Source organism: Mesoplodon densirostris, chromosome 8 (genome assembly GCF_025265405.1).
Source record: "Mesoplodon densirostris isolate mMesDen1 chromosome 8, mMesDen1 primary haplotype, whole genome shotgun sequence".
In the NCBI taxonomy this organism is placed as follows: Eukaryota; Metazoa; Chordata; class Mammalia; order Artiodactyla; family Ziphiidae; genus Mesoplodon; species Mesoplodon densirostris.
The window spans coordinates 36,384,756-36,401,621 of NC_082668.1; the positions used below are offsets into that span (position 1 = coordinate 36,384,756).

Below are 16,866 nucleotides of genomic sequence, written 5' to 3' on the forward strand. Positions count from 1 at the left end.
AAGGCAAGGACAGCTCAGCGAGGGCACTGCCTCTGTGCTGTGGCCTGATTGCTGGCAAGTGGCAGAACTAGGCTTAGAACCAGGTCTCCTGACTGCCGGTCAAGCACCCTTCCCACTACCCCTCGGTGTGTATGTATATATGTAATCATAAACGAATCTTACAGGGAATATAAGCAAAACAGAAAAACAGAGCTATTCTGAGTATATACATCGTTTCATTTTTTCCTACCCTACTCCAAACCAAGGGCTTGGGGAAAGTCTTAATAAAGTAAAAAATACAAACTATTGCCTTATGATGATATTTGACAATAAAAACATTAAGACCAAGAATGCCTCTTTTTGACACGGATAGTAAGTTTACCTTCTCCTACACATTTTAACTATTAGCAGGGAGTAGCCTTTGAACTACAAGGAAGTGGTATCCAAGGTATTTTCATCTTACATGTTTGAACAAAAAAAGGTTTGGCTATTTGTTTACGATTCATATATATGTATTATTGTACTAACTATATATAATGGTTTGTTACAATTCATATACATATATTATTGTATATACATTATAAAACATAAAAAAATAGAAAGGAATGACAGAATTGATGTACTATTTTGCTAACCATGATGTCTCAAATCTAATACACCCAGGACGAGATTCATGACTAATTAACCACAGTGGATATAAATCTGTACGTCTTCTAGATAATTTAGAATTTTGGTGGCCAGCTTCTTGCAAGCTTGGATTAGATGAGCACTGTCATTACCTCATAACAGGGCTGACAGAGTTCATGTTAAACTTTGACATTTTCTTGTTGCTTGAAATATTAAAATTATCTTCAATTTATGGGAATTCTTTGTAGAATCTTTTTAAGACTCTGTGAGGGTTTGTTAAAACTAAAACATAGAATTTGTAAATACAGTTGACCAGGCATGATATATTCCGCAAAATAACCAAAGCAGATGAGCCAGAGGGGAAGCCACTGTGAAGAGGAGGCCTCACATCCCTCCCTCCAGGTGATACTCGACCATTTGACACGTGGACCCAGGAATGATGCCAGTGCCAATATAGTCACCATCTGTTATCATAATGTTTCATGATAATAAAATGAATGTAAATGAAAATTCTAATCAATGTCTTTCTCAACCAAATGAATCTTCTCAAGAGCTCCCTGTGGGTACATATCCTATTTTGGAGGCCACTTTGCCAGGCAGTGAGGCAGTCGGTTACTTCTAGAGTCACTTATAATCACAGGAATCTCTTGGCCTAAAACTATGCAGGGCAAGGATAAACCAACCTGGGTGGGAAAAAGTTTATTTTGCCTTTTTAAAAACTTTTAAAATTATGAACTCTAAACCACAACCAGAAAAGCACATGAAACATTAATGTTTGATGTATACACTGTGTATTACCCATGCAACTGACAGCCCCTGTCAAAAATCAGAACATCGCCAGCACTCGCACGAGACCCGCAACTCCTCTCTCTCCCCCAGCATGCCCTTCAGAGGGAACCACTATCCTGATTCTTTCAGTAATAAATTCCTGGCCACTTATGTCTGTAACCCTTAGCAACAGAGTTTAGTTTTGTCTGTTTTCACACTTTACATAAATGAAATAACATTGCTATGTATACTTTGTATCTTCTTTCTTTTAACATTACCATCTTAAGATGTATCCCTCTTATTGTGTGTAGCACTAATTTATTCTTTTTTCATTGCTGTATAATATTCCACTATATAGTTATAGACATCATAATTCCTTATGATTACACTGCAGTTTATTCATCCATTCTACTATTGATGGATATTCTGTGTTTCTAATTTGAGATGAATACAAATAATGCTGCTAAGAACAATTTACACATCTTTGGATGTACATTTCTCTAGAATACACAGACAACTGCACACCTGTGCATGCATGAGAGTGGAATTGCTGGATCGGACCTTAGTTTCTAAAAAAAAACAAAACAAAAAAACCTAAGAAAGGTAATTCTAGTGAATCACTTGGAAATCAATTTTAATATAAACTAACTCTTACGTAGCCATGAGGAAAGCTCATTAAATTACTAGATTTATCTTTCCCTAGACTTTCACTCCTGCACACTGACTAAATTTGAACCAAGACATTAAATGCACTTAACTCTGTTAAAAAATAGTTTGAAAATTTCCAATGAATTTACTGAAGCCAATACCCCCAAATCTCCTCTCCCTGCCACATATATGTTTTTTACATACTGTAATGTAATTGCATTTTTCCTTTTAATGAGGGCCAATATTGTGTCTGCTGAGAGAAAAAAAATGTTCATTGAAATTTTAAAGCAATTTTGCACCAAAAGGTTTCAAGTTAGCACTCATATTGATCAAGCATGGAAAGCCAAAAATGTTAATCCTGAGCTAAACTGAGGAGTACAAAATACAAACAATAGAGATTAATTCCAACCTCAGTCTCCAATGTTTCATTACCATCATGAATGATCTCCAAATGGACTACAGAAATGGGACATACTTGGATGACAATATTGTGGCACCAGCAAATCTGCTCCTCCATCTCCCACTGTATTATTGACAAAAAACATAATAACTAGCATCTATGATAATGCCAGGCACTGTCTGCATATTAGTTCTTACATGCAATGCCTTTTTTATTCTTTTTTTTTTTTTTTTTTTTGTGGTACGCGGGCCTCTCACTGTTGTGGCCTCTTCCATTGCGGAGCACAGGCTCCGGACGCGCAGGCTCAGCGGCCATGGCTCAGAGGCCCAGCCGCTCCGCGGCATGTGGGATCTTCCCGGACCGGGGCACGAACCCGTGTCCCCTGCATCGGCAGGCGGACTCTCAACCAGTGCGCCACCAGGGAAGCCCGCAATGCCTTTTTAATCCTTAAAACAACCCTATGAGATAGGTACTATTATCCTTCCCATCTTACAAAAGGAAACTGAAGCCCAGAGAGGGAAAGTAACTTGATCCAGGTCCCATGGCTGTAAGTAGTTGAGTTGGGAATCAAACCGGTTCCTGGTGCGTCAGTTCACACTCTACTGCCTGGCAACATGCTAGTTTTGTTGTTATCATTGTTGTTATAATTTTGATAACAAGAAGAATAGTTCTTTAAGACCAGGGCAAATGTGTGAACCAAAGGGAAAAAAAAATCTATGTACGTTTGCTTTTATTGGAAAATATTGTAGAAATGACTGTAACCAAGCAACTCTAATTCTGGGAGAACTAATTAAGAAATGAATTAAGGGATTCGATGGATACCCAAATTAGTCATTAGAGCTTGAAGATCTGGAGTTCTGGTCTAAATCCAGCTTTGGCACTTGCATCCAAAATAAACATGACCAGATAAGTACCATAGCTCACAATTAAAATGGATTTATATGGCTTATGCGTCCACATGGGGGAGGTCGCTTCCTAATTGAATTCGGACACCTCTTCAGTTACTGTGGGTTTCATTTGCCATCTCCCTGTTCTTTTGTGACTGCCGGCAATAGGATTATGCTGAGGGAGAAATCATTTCAATCAGTGATGTCTGCAGAATGAGCGTAAAAAGATAAAAGTAAAGACTTTGAACTATAATTAGAAAATTCCTTAAGTGTGCTCATGTGACATGGGTTTGAGACTATGACTAACTGGCAAGATGAGTTACAGAATGGACGTCCGATGTCACTGTTCTGGGATAAGCAGCCAGTAAAACTGGTGCTCCAGCATGAGACAGCCGTAATCTTTCGCAGGCCAAAACATTCCTGCTTTCTATCTCTAATATAATTAGTGACAGACAGCTGGAGGTATCTCATTCTCCTGACAAAAATATGATCAGAATTGTTTTCAGTTGGTACATCTTTCCATCAAGCTGTTTGTTGCCTTCCAGCAGAATAATCAGAGTTTCTGATTATCTGGTATGTTCCAAGAAAACAGGAATTGGTTGTGCCCTTGCTTGTCTGATGGGGAGAAGGCTGCCAGAATTTACATAGTAACTCTTCAGTTGCCTAATGGAAAGCAAAACTAAGCTCTGTGTGTGTGTGTGTGTGTGTGTGTGTGAAAGAAAAACTAAGGGGTGTGTGAGAGAGAGAGAGAGAGAGAGAGACAGAGAGAGGAAGAATCAACCAGTAGTTTCCATAATAATTCTCTTTGAACAACAATAAAGAAAATGTTTTCGTGGTGATTCAGATTTCAGATATGAGGAAGCAAAGTATTCTATTCCATTCACAGAAAACAACCAACGTTAATGGCTCTTTTCAAAAAGTTACAGTCATCTTACTACTGAAGTTTCAGGGTTATGTAAAAAGAATCAAGTTTAAACATTCATGGAAACATCCAGGTGCAGTAAGACCTCATTATTTTGGACTACTTCTATTTGGAATTTACAATCATTTGACAGGATCTAGACCAGAGGTGATCTTTTCACAGTGAAAAATGGCTTGCTAAGCAAATTACTTTAAACAAGCAAGACTGCTGGGGGGAAAAAATAAGAATAAAAATATTTTTGTAAAGTATGAGGAACGAAAAATAACAACATGCTTCCCCTCCAACAAATACTTGTGATGAACCCAGTCAAATACAAATAACTGATAACAATAATAATTACCATTTAACTGAATGTCAATCTTATATAGTCCACTTTACATACATGAGCTAGAAATATCCCAACAACTCTGCAAGATGGGTATAATCATCCCCATATTAAAGAGAAGGAAACTGAGGCTCAGAGAGGCAGGTGACATGCAGAGACCATACAATTACTAGGCAGCAGAAGCAAGATGCAAAGCCAGGCTGTCTGGCTCAAAAGTCTGTGTCCTTCCACTCCCCACTCAACGCTGAGTGAGCACTGACGACTGCAAGCCAGACTTCCAGATTCACTGGACCAAGTTCTTCGACAACAGCAAAAAAGGTTATCCCTTCAAGGAGGGAAAGCCAAGTAGTCTGGCCCCAGAGCCCACCACTCTTAACCATAATTCCTTTCTACAACACAATGACCTCTATAAATAAAGACTTTTTTCCCCTGGTACTTTGAGGTATTTCACATGCATGCAACTACAGGAATCCATAGAAACGTCGATGTAGGTGATGTAGATGGAGAAGGCACAGGTGGGTGGGGGAGGATTGCTTCCAGTCCTCCGCTCCTTGCCTCCATCCCCCATCCCCCATCCCCCATCCCCCACCCCATCATGAGCGACTTGTCTCTTCGGTCTGTACACCTATACAGGAGCACTCTGGTGCTAAAATCCTGAAAGGCTGACAGACTGTGACAAGACCTGTGGGAGTCAGCTGCAGGTGCAGGGGCAGCCAGCCATGTGGGCAGCAGGAGGATACAGAGAAGGGAGGGATCAGCCTTTACTTACCTGGGAATCCACGGAGATATTCCTGACAGTGGTCAGAGTCTGGAGTGCTCTAGGAAAAAAAAGAAATTTGGGAAGTCAGATCTCACATTTCAAAGCCACACCACTCATCTCCCTCACACCCACACCCAAGCACGGGCTCTGGAGTCAGGCAGACAAGGAATTGGGTCTTACCTGTGACTTAAAGCCTCAGTTTACTCAACTGTAAAATGGGGGACAATATCAATAATAGTAGCTTCCTCACAGAGATGTTGGGAAGACTGGGTAGTATATAATTTGTACAATGAATTTGGCACACACAGTAGTGATATTTTAATAACAACAGCTAACATTTATTACTTTCTTACAAGGTGCTTGGCGTTGTTCTAGGGCTTCAGTGGGTTAACTCTTCGATACTCTGAGGTAGGCACTATTACCACTGGCATTTTGCAGATACAGAAAATGAGGCACCAAAAGGTGAAAGCACCTCTCATAAAAATATACAAGGGGCTTCCCTGGTGGCACAGTGGTTGAGAATCTGCCTGCTAATGCAGGGTACACGGGTTCGAGCCCTGGTCTGGGAGGATCCCACCTGCCGCGGAGCAACTAAGCCCGTGAGCCACAACTACTGAGCCTGCGCGTCTGGAGCCTGTGCTCCGCAACAAGAGAGGCCGTGATAGTGAGAGGCCCGTGCACCACGATGAAGAGTGGCCCCCGCTTGCCACAGCTAGAGAAAGCCCTCGCACAGAAACGAGGACCCAACACACCAAAAATAAATAAATTAATTAATAAACTCCTACCCCCAATATCTAATATATATATATATATATATATATATATATATATATATATATATATATATACACATATATACAAGACAAGTGATGGAGCTGGGATTCTGTGACCATCTGACCACAGGACCTAGACTTTAAACCACAGGGATATCCTGCCTAATTGATCACAAATAAATGTTAGTGACTGTTATTATTATTATTATTTCTGTAATGATCTCCTTTCCAAAACATAGCCTGTAATATCCACACAAGCCCAGGGAACTCACCATTCAGCTAGTAACCACTTAGGCACAGAGACAGGTGCTGGGCTCCTAAGTCAACCAGGCAATTACTCACTAAGTCAACAATCTCTTCAAGTGTTCCCTGAGAATCCCTCTGCATCCGTTGCTCTGTTAAGCACCACGTGGGGCTTCAAATGCTCTGGTCACTGATCCTGCAAAGTCAGCTCAACCTCCATGAAACAACCGGGGAACGAGGACAGGAGGGAGCACTGAGAAGGACGGGACAAGACCTCAGGACGCTGGATGCTGTGCCTGGCTTGGCGCCATCTCTCTAGGTGACCTTTTCCAAGTCAGCTGACCTCTCCGGTTCTCATCTTTAAGTGAGAGGATGGACCTAGAGGCCCTTAAGTCTTGAGATGCGAAGTCACCATTCTATTCGGACTCTCTTGTAATCAGACTACCTTTCCTCCGAACAGTCCATTTCTGCGAGAATATATTGTAACCCTTCATTTCTCTAACACACTGACTGAACACAATGCCAGGCACTGTGAATAGTGCCCAGGATTAAAACACAAGACAAAGCCTACACTTTGTAATGAGCTCTGAGAGCACGATGAAGTCTTACCACGGGAAATCTCGGCAATCGGAAGACCAGGGAAGAGGGCAGCCCTTAGGACACCTGCGCATGCCCAGTGGGCCCCCGTCGGAGCTCTGGGTGTGGCCCCGAAGGACTCTGCACCAATCTTAGGACCCAGGGTCCCAGTGTCCCAGGTGCCCAGCAATCTGGGAAGGGGGTGCCATGCTAACCTTATGGGGCAGATAAGAATGTCTGAAAAATAAGGTAGAAGCCAGACAACCAGGGAGATGCTTGAGCTGAGGGTTAAGTTTGTTTTCTGAAAGTAATAGTGTTGTGTGCAATAAACCAAAGAGATGAGAACTCAGCTGGCACTTAATTACTTGACTTTCTTCACTTTGATAAAGTATACCCGTGGCCATTTTGATAGCGATCTTTTATGTATGTGTGTGTGAGTGCGCATGCGTGCCTGCTTCTTTGCGAAACACTCTGACAAAAGATGCTACCAACTTTATTTAAAGATCAGTTCATCACACTTAAGATATATTTGCTTTTACAGAAACTCCTTGGAGGGAAATAATTCAGTGAGTATAATACTTCCATTAAAAAGAAATTGATTTTAAAATCTGCTTTTCAAACTTTGACAAAAACAATTCTTTGATTTTCTTTATGTACCACAAAAGGCAAACATTGTTGTGTGGACAATGTAACACATAACATGAGTTGTCAAATGAGACATTAAACATTTATTGATTTAATTTTTAATAAAGACTTTTAAACATAACCCAAAATGTCCATCAATCTTTGACATGGGAGGAAGTAGCATTTTGGTAAATTCCATCTCCTACCACAATTGAAGTCGCAGAGGATGTTTATGGTTCTTAGAGAGGGCAATGACGGTATTCTTTACAGGATGGTCAAATATTTGCAGCATATAACTTTAGAAGGCACAAAAAGGTAGAACATAAAAATGTATTATTTTGACAGGTATTTAGGTAACGGATACACCCTCTTTGCTATGTCTCTACCAAAGTACCCAGTGCATGGGAGTCTACAGAGAATTTAGTTCCTAAATTGGCTCCAAAAATGTTTTAAGCAATGGCAACATTGTTAGAGAACATGAATAAACTTCAAGGATGACAATTCTGAGGAACAATACCCTCTTGGATATATAAATTATAGCTTTCTTAAGCCTAGAAAGAAAAATAAAATAAAATTTTAGTAGTGATCATCCCTGGGGTGAAGAATTATGAGTGATTTTTTCTTCTTTATAATTTTGTCTGCTTTCCAAACTTCCTATAATGAGCACGTGTAATTTTAACAATTTGAAAAAGAAATCTTTTTACACTCTCAAGATTCCTGATGTAAAAAGTGAAAAGGCTTTGGAAACAGACAAACTTGGGTTCAAATCCCTGCTTATACCCTTTCTAGCTTGGTGCCCTCAGATAAGTTACTCAGCAGCCGAAGTTGAACATGAAATGGAAATAATAATACATGCTTAAAGCATCATTTTGACTGTTAGAGGTGAGATATTGTAAATGCTTAGCACAGAGTAGGAGCCCAATAAATGACAGTCACTCTTCCATTTATAGTACACAGGCAAGAGAAGTTAGGCTCTTCTAATAACAGTAAATAAATTTGTTGGTGTTTATAAATTGATGCTTCAGGCCATTTGTTTATGGAAACACTGAGTTTTTACTACATAATTTTCAGAAATTTTCTAACAATTAAAAGTTCAGAAAAAGAGTAAGTAAGAGGCTTCCACCTCACTCTCCCTTTCATCACATTGATTAGATTCCTACAGTCTGAGACTCTTGAGTTTACTGGTATTTGCCACTTTGCGGCTGTGTTAAGAAATCCTCTGGTTGGGATGGGAGTTGGGAGAATGGGTTACAGCGAACCCTTTAGAGAAAAGAGAAAGAAACCACAGCTACCACAATCAAGATCTTTTCCATATTGTCATTCCTTATGATGAAAGTGAGCAAAATAAACTATGAGATTGCTTAAATGAAGAGCGAGGGACTAGATCAGAGATTCTCCAGCTTTTCTTTTTTTTTAATGGTAGTTACGTTGATATTTTCACCCTATTCATGTGAAAGTAGTTCAGTCAAGTAGGTTTATGATAAAATACATGTACTTAACAAAATATGGCTGGTGGGGGTATGTTGCCCTTGGTTATATGTTGCTGTACTTGACTACAGCAAGAAATATAGATTTAACTGGCTTTAATATCAAGTCAAGTATTTGTTGACACATGGAAACGAAAAATATCAAGGAAAAGCTTGATATATAGGTCAAATCCCATTTCAACTCACTCCAAGGGACTGTCCAAAGTCTTCTGCTGCCCTAAAATTGTGTTCTAAATGATGCTTGTCCCAGTCATAGATAACAGGACTTCTCATTACAATGGGATTTGCTACGTAAATGAATACTGGTATAGATTTTCAGGCAGTACAATTTATTGTAGAAAGTACAGCTCAAAAAAAAGAAAAATCATTACATACTTAACCTCTCCCTCTCTCTCAACCCTGGAGGCTTATCTTGCTTTCTGCCTGAGGTGTGAACTGCTCTCTCCTTTTCAATGTTTGATGGCTTTTTGTTCCTCTCACTTTGCCTAGTACACAGCAGACGCTCAAAAAATAGCTGATGAAGAAATGAGCTGAATGAAATGAGGTACCAAAGCAAATAAGTGAAATTCAGAATAGTTTCCTGCATAGAAGGAGAAACAAACTTTAGAAATTGATTCAAGATGAGTATAGCAAGCAGGGTTAGCATTCCCAGCTAGCGGGCTCAAGGAGTCCGGGGCTCCGTGGGCCCTCTGTTGGCTTCCCTACTGCTAAGTGTTCATGGGGGTTTGTATAAAACATCCAGCACTTGGTTGACCCACACCCCGCCAATCTCCGAGGAATGCCACGGAGACATTTCAGTCATTAAGTACCTGAAGCACCTTCATAAGGGTCCTGCAGTGAGCCCAGGCTGGGGTGGCCAATGAACAAATCCTGTCCTTTTAAAGGACAGAGAGAAAGGGCCACCACGACCACCTGGGAGGCAAGAAAGGGAAGGCGGGTTAGCCGGCAGCAGCCCCAGGGGAAAGGGAGTGAGCGCAGCCCCTGGGGTGGGATTGACTCTCTGTCAGCCAGACTCAAAAGCAGTTGTTGAGCCCTTGCCTACATTACCAGGGCTGGGGGGAAACCACAGGAGACTTCAGAAAAGTATGCGTGATGTCCAGTGTCAAAATTCCTAACTTCTTCTCTTTCATTCTCCCCTTTGGCAAAATGATTGCTTTAATAATCAGAGTTTCCTATAATTGTTTATAATGCAACCCTGTTGGAATATGCTTTTCTATCTGATAGTCTTTTATTGTGAGCCCTTTTTTAGTTGAAAGCTAAAATAATGCATCAAATATACAAGTTTTGCTTCTGTCTTGGAACAACTTAATAGACCTAAATGGCTATTTTTATAAAGGTCTGTACTGTATTCAAAGGAACCACGTACTGATGCCAAGGGCTTCCTTCCCTCATCGAGGGATGTGCCACGGGAGTGAGTAGTTAAGCTCTGAGAGATGCCAAGATCGCTGGGCACTGGGGGCTTCTTGGGCAGAGAAAGGGCCTGTCCCTTTATTATTGGATAGAGTATAAGCAAAGAGTTAGGGGGGTCTGGTGAGGTTAGCCCCAGGAGTGGTGTATTTTTACATATATTTTACAAATATTCCCATTATTCATTTGAAAATATTTTCAATGGTAAATCAGCTTCTCCTTGGGAGGCATGACCTGTGGCCATTAATTAATAACTTGGGAGCTAACCATGAAAGCACTTTTGAGTTCACCCACTGGTTTGCTCAATGCGTTTAATCCTCCCTATGACCTTTGTGCAGGAGTCATTACCTCTGTGAGAGCAGAGGGAGCCGAGGCTCAGAGACAGTAAAGCACTTTGCCTAGAGGTAGACAGCTACGGAGCAAGCGCTGGATGGAGCCGCATCTCAGATCCCATCCACAGATTCACACCCATCGTCTTGTGCACAGTTCTACCTACTCACTAGCTGTGCAGCAAGCCCAAACTGAACTCGCTGGGCCCTTCCCACCTGCAAACCACAACGGGGCACAGACTCTCCACAGACCAAGCTGGTGGGCGTGCTGTGTCGATACAAACCTTCTTTTTTTTTTTTATTAGTTTCTGCTTTATAACAAAGTGAATTAGTTATACATATACATCTGTTCCCATATCCCTTCCCTGCTGCGTCTCCCTCCCTCCCACCCTCCCTATCCCACCCCTCCAGGCGGTCACAAAGCACCGATCTCCCTGTGCTATGCGGCTGCTTCCCACTAGCTATCTACCTTACGTTTGGTAGTGTATATATGTCCATGCCTCTCTCTCGCTTTGTCACAGCTTACCTTTCCCCCTCCCCATATCCTCAAGTCCATTCTCAAGTAGGTCTGTGTCTTTAAACCTTCTTAGTCATTGGGCTACGACGGACACTGTTTCTCCCTTGTAAGAACTAAAATGACTGCAGGAACACGGGGACACTACTAAGGCAAATGTGTAAGTTCAAGGGCTATGAAAATTCAAGAACTCAAAAACCAAAGATAACTTTCTTGACTAGACAAGAGTTGGGCATAAGCTCTGCAACAAAGTAGCTCTTGGATATGAAATATTACAACTAGGGTTTTTTTTCTTTCATTTTTACTAAGAACTGAAACCTACAGAATGACAAACCAGGATTACCCTATTAAAAGACAACTTCAATTGCTCCTTTGTTCTAAGAAACTGTGTGTTGGGTACTGACTGGCAACACCTTATACCTTGATTTTCATATTAATTATGCGTTTTTCCTTCAAAAATTGACTGCCACACTACACGCTGTGAGTCAGATTTGAGAGCTGCCAAGATAAATGTTCCGAATGGCTGACTTTTTAAAGACAACCTGTCAGTTCACCAAATAATTCTTTGGGGGTTTGTCCCAGTAAACGTTATGTCTCCCCTATACCTATACTTATACCTACAGCAATTGTTACAGCTCTTTCCTGGTGTAGCATCTTACAACTAAGGCTAAAGATTTTCCCTTTCAACCCCTAATATACAAGTAATGAAACTTATAACCCCTTTTGACAGCATCAATTTACTTTGGCTGTTATTGTTTAATTCCTATACTGATTTGTGTGAAATACTCTGATTCCTAGGGAGATAAGTAATTCTGGCCTAGTCCATCCAACTAAAACAAAGATGACTTTTGTGTTTTTGACTAAATAAATGTTTTCTTCCCTGACGTTTGCTTTCATCAAATAATCACACCAATGTTTGATTTCCTTTAGTTAGCACCTTATTTTAATGAGGCTTGATTCCAAAACATATTAGAACATACGCACACAAGAGGTACTATACTGAGTAAGCCAAGAGTTCCAGCCAAGTGTCCTATCTTTTATGTGGCACCAAGTGACATTTTGTGAAAAGCACAATGGTAACTATTCATTCCGCCAGCCTTAAAAAGATAGGCATGAACTGCCTGCCAGAATGGAAAAGCTTAAGCTTTGAAATCAGACAGCTGGCTTCAAATACCATCTCTACCACCACTATCTCTGTGACCTTGGGCAAACTACTTGTCTCCCCTCAGAGCTTTTTCATCCAAAAATAGGGGTAACAGATGTACCTCAACGGGGTTGTGGAAGAGTTAAATGAGAATTTTGACATTAAAAAACCAAGCATATAACCTGGCATATTAAGGAGATACTAAAGAATTGATCATTTTTTTCTGCCTCTCTGTAAAATGCCATTAGAAATTCATTTTGTTGTCTACGCACAAAAAAAATGTAAAGGATATTAACTGTGGTGTTCTTTATGACAGCAAAGAACTGGAAATGGTCTAAGCATAGAGAAATGATTACATTAAGGTACATTCATATATTGAAATGTATGTAGTCATTCCAAATATTTCTCAAATAATGTTTTTTGACAAGAGAAATTGCTACCCTAGAATTTAAGTGAGGAAAACAGACAAGAAAACCTGTATAATAACAATAATAGCTCACATTTACTGAGCATTTACTATGAGGCATACACCATGCTATGTACTTTACATTCATTATTTTATTAATTCTTACAATAAACCTACTAGATACACGCTATTATTATCCCTATTTTATAGAAGTAGAAATTGAAGTTTTGATCGTTTAAGCAATTTACAGTCACTACATGAGTAGCATAGCCAGGACTGAAATCTCCAAGTGTCTGATTCCAAAGCACTTTTAACTACTATGTCACACTGATTGCTCAGTATAAACTGCCTAGGTCTACCATGAAGCTAGTTTAAACACACACACACACACACACACACATGCACATACTCACAACTACACATACATCCATGTCTGGAAGGAAAACACACCAGATACTAACAATGACAATCTCTGGGTGGTGAAATTTTAGCTGACTTTTAATTCTCTTTTATCCATTTCAGTATTTTTTCCAAATTCAAAGAGTATGCAATTATTTTTACAGTCAGCAAAAACTTTTTTCAAAAAAAAACTTGTGAGAGTATTTTGTAAAATCTAAAGCACCACCAAAGAGAAGTATTTCTATGAAGCAAGAGTTTATTCCTTGACTTATTACAGATTTGAGTTCCTCGTGCTACTACTCTTTCAAATTATTTTTTCTTTCCATCCAGTCCAAGGTAAAAAGCGTGGAAAAGACCATTTTGTACACAAGTAAAACAAAACATAGTACACAAACACCATATTATAAGTGACAGACATTTGATATTAATATAAAAGTCAAAGAGTTTGTGTGAGAAGGAAAAAAACCCTCTGAATAATACAGGATTTTCCATTTAGAGAAAACACATCCATTAGTGACATGATGCCATCAGTGCATTCTCTGTCATGGTCACAGTTAGTGAAACTGTCATGGAGCCATTTACATAGACTCCAGCATGCTATTTGGACATGATTCAGCCTGATTACTGTCTGTCCCAGGAGATGTGAGTATAATGATGTGCTGGAGGGACACCTAAGGAGTGATTTCCTGTCCCACCACCAATTAGTTTCCAAAGCAATGATTCCATACAGAGAACTGAATGATATACAAAAAAGCAATGTCTCTGAACCGAACAAGTTCACGTGAATTGAAATTATGGGTGAAGAATGAATTTATTTTACAAAATTATTTTTTAATAAATTAAAACTATTTACACATGTTTTTTAGTAAACTTTTCAAAAGAAAAATGAATGCAATCTAAAAGTTACTCCAATTCATCTCGCTTCATTTCGTAATATAGTTCTACGATTGGCAATAAGTGGGTCAATCACGATAGTGTCACTAAGGCATCTAAGTCCTTCCTAACTGTATCCTCTTGGAGAGCTTGGGGGCAAGAAAGTAAACACGACTGCGAGATGATCAAACTAGTTCCAACAAAGAAACAAAAAACAGCTAACAAAATTCATGTACGGATGTCAAGAAGTCTCTTGTAGAAAGTCACAGGGCTCTTTCTTTGGCCTGTCTTGGTCCACATTTTATCAATGACAGAGGAAGTACCTTTCTCAAAAAGTGTAATTGACAAATAAGTGGAAAATGTACCACTGAGAGATTGAACTTTTAGAAATTATAATTCAAAAATGTCTTGATGGAGAGGAAAAATGATTTGCCAAAATGGGACAAAATGTAACGAGAATAAAGGTAAAGTCCTCTACGTGTGTTCCCAAGGTTAACTGCACAGATACAGAATACGGGAGAGCAGGCTTTGTAGGGGTTGTCCAGAAAGAGACTGGGAAGTTTTATTTGACTTTGGATATAAACTAACAACGTGCTGCCCCTCATTTAAAATGGAGGCCAACACAGGATCTGACTAGATCAGCAAAAGAAGGTGCCCTGGATGGGGAGTTAGCTGCAGCCGTGTGTCCTCCGCCACTCAGAGAACTCAGGAGCAGGGTGTTGAGTTCAAGATGCCTCGCTTTTAAAATGGCACAGGCGGAGTGGCAGGCGACCAGAGTGTTAACAGGATGGCGAATCTCAGCCAAAAGAACTGGAACCACGTAAGCCTGAAAAGAGAAGACTTCGAACAGGAGATACAATAGCAATGGTCAAATATTTGAAGACCTACCACACTCAGGTGCATGACTATTCTGTGGCACTCCAAAGGGTGATAGGAGATGAACAGGGAAGCTACAGGGAGGCAGATTTCAGTATCTGATGTGCGTGATAATGAGTATTGGTCCAACCACAAAGGAGACAAGGTCCAAATCTAAAGGGGCTCAAGATCTAGGAGCACTGCAGGCTACCGTGGGCAGCAGTCCTCAGTGTCACAAAACTGTGACCACCTCATTCCTGGCAGGGTTCGAACGGCAGCTGGCTGACTGGGATACTGTGGAAGGGATTCCTTCTTCTGGGGGGACCGTTAGGCCACAGCATCCACTACCTCTTTCCAGTGCCCACCTTCTATGCTTCTAATTTCACGTCAGTAAATTTCATGAAGATATTCAGTGCATTTATGTAAGCAATAGCTAAATATGCCTCGCCTTAATAAATGAGAAATAACTATAAATTTAAAGACAATCCAGGAGATTCAGAAGGCAAAATCCTACCAAAGTTTGGAAATGATAAATTAATGTTGCCATGACAACCTTAGTTGATATCACCCATTGCAACTGCAACAGTTCTTTTTTTTTTTTTTTTTTTTTCTTTTCTTTTTGCGGTATGTGGGCCTCTCACTGTTGTGGCCTCTCCCGTTGCGGAGCACAGGCTCCGGATGCACAGGCCCAGCGGCCATGGCTCACGGGCCCAGCCGCTCCGCGGCATATGGGATCCTCCCAGACCGGGGCACGAACCCGTATCCCCTGCATCGGCAGGCGGACTCTTAACCACTGCGCCACCAGGGAGGCCCAACAGTTCTTGCTCTGGGACTACCAGAACAATAAATGAGTTTATATATTCAGTGCCACAAACCAGCACTAAATACTATTTTTAATGCTTTTATTTTTAATTTTAGAGGTAGTAGGTTTATACTCTCTCCTTGAGTATTCTCAGGTTGAATATGACACTATACTGAGGCTGTGGTATTGCAGTGGGGCGAGCGAGATTACATCAAGAGCCCAGGAGCGAGATTACATCAAGAGCCCATTCAGCCCCCTGCGTGTACTGAATCCAGTCCACCATTCAGACTTCACAGGAGAAATGAATGAGAAAGGACAAAGACCTTCTAGATCAGGACGTTAGCAGTCACGGTAGCCAGCATAACATCTTCCACTTTCCCCTTTAAAAATGATAGGACTGCCCACGTTCCTGTAATAAACACAGGTCGATCATAAGTGGCAGTATGTCAGATCAGACTATCTTACTGCCATTTATGGGTTTTCTCGGTTTTGTATTAGCAAGCACTACAATACAGGAAAGTGAGCCCTCACTGAGAACAACACTGCCTCCAATCAAAACCATTCTCTCCTGAGTATACTAAAGCTTTTCCCCCCTTCTTGGAAGCAACAAAGGCTACAATAAAAGAACTTCCCAAACACCCACAGTTAAGGAAAGAATGGCTCCTACAAAGCAAGTGTGAAATCTGTCCCTGGTATCTCATTTGTATATGAATCTTCCTTTTCAGGGTATTTTAGTGGCTTCCTTCAGCTATAATTTATCAGCAAAGAATAGAAATAAAAATTTATTTTGATGGCAGTGCACCTAGCTATTCAGAGACTCAAAAACTTGCTTTGTTTATTCTTATATTACCCTGGCAGAGGATGTAAACATTCCTTTTTTTCCATGGCTTCATGTTGTATTCATAATCCCAGACGAATATTTTCACAAATGCAAACCATTAGGCAGGACGGGCCTTAAGCAGAATGTGAAGGCAACTTCCTTCTGGTCCTTTTTCACCCAGAGATGGCTGAATTCTGGCCCTCCTGGCCCAGGTTTCTTATCTCCTTCTTATCAGTCTCAGGGAAGGGTCTATAAAATCATTCAGTCTAAGGAGCACATGTCTGACCAGTTTAAGTTA

The 16,866-nt window shown here is 40.5% G+C and overlaps 1 protein-coding gene across 4 annotated transcripts in view; it reads right to left on the bottom strand.

The window, feature by feature from the left end:
- The window catches only part of SPATS2L (spermatogenesis associated serine rich 2 like), a 177,172-nt gene that overhangs the window by 148,608 nt on the left and 11,698 nt on the right, over positions 1–16,866 (bottom strand). For all 4 annotated transcript variants that reach the window (XM_060107040.1, XM_060107042.1, XM_060107039.1 and 1 more), the window contains exon 2: positions 5,326–5,374. The gene's annotated coding sequence lies outside the window, so the exon portion shown is untranslated. The remainder of the gene's footprint in view (positions 1–5,325; positions 5,375–16,866) is intronic.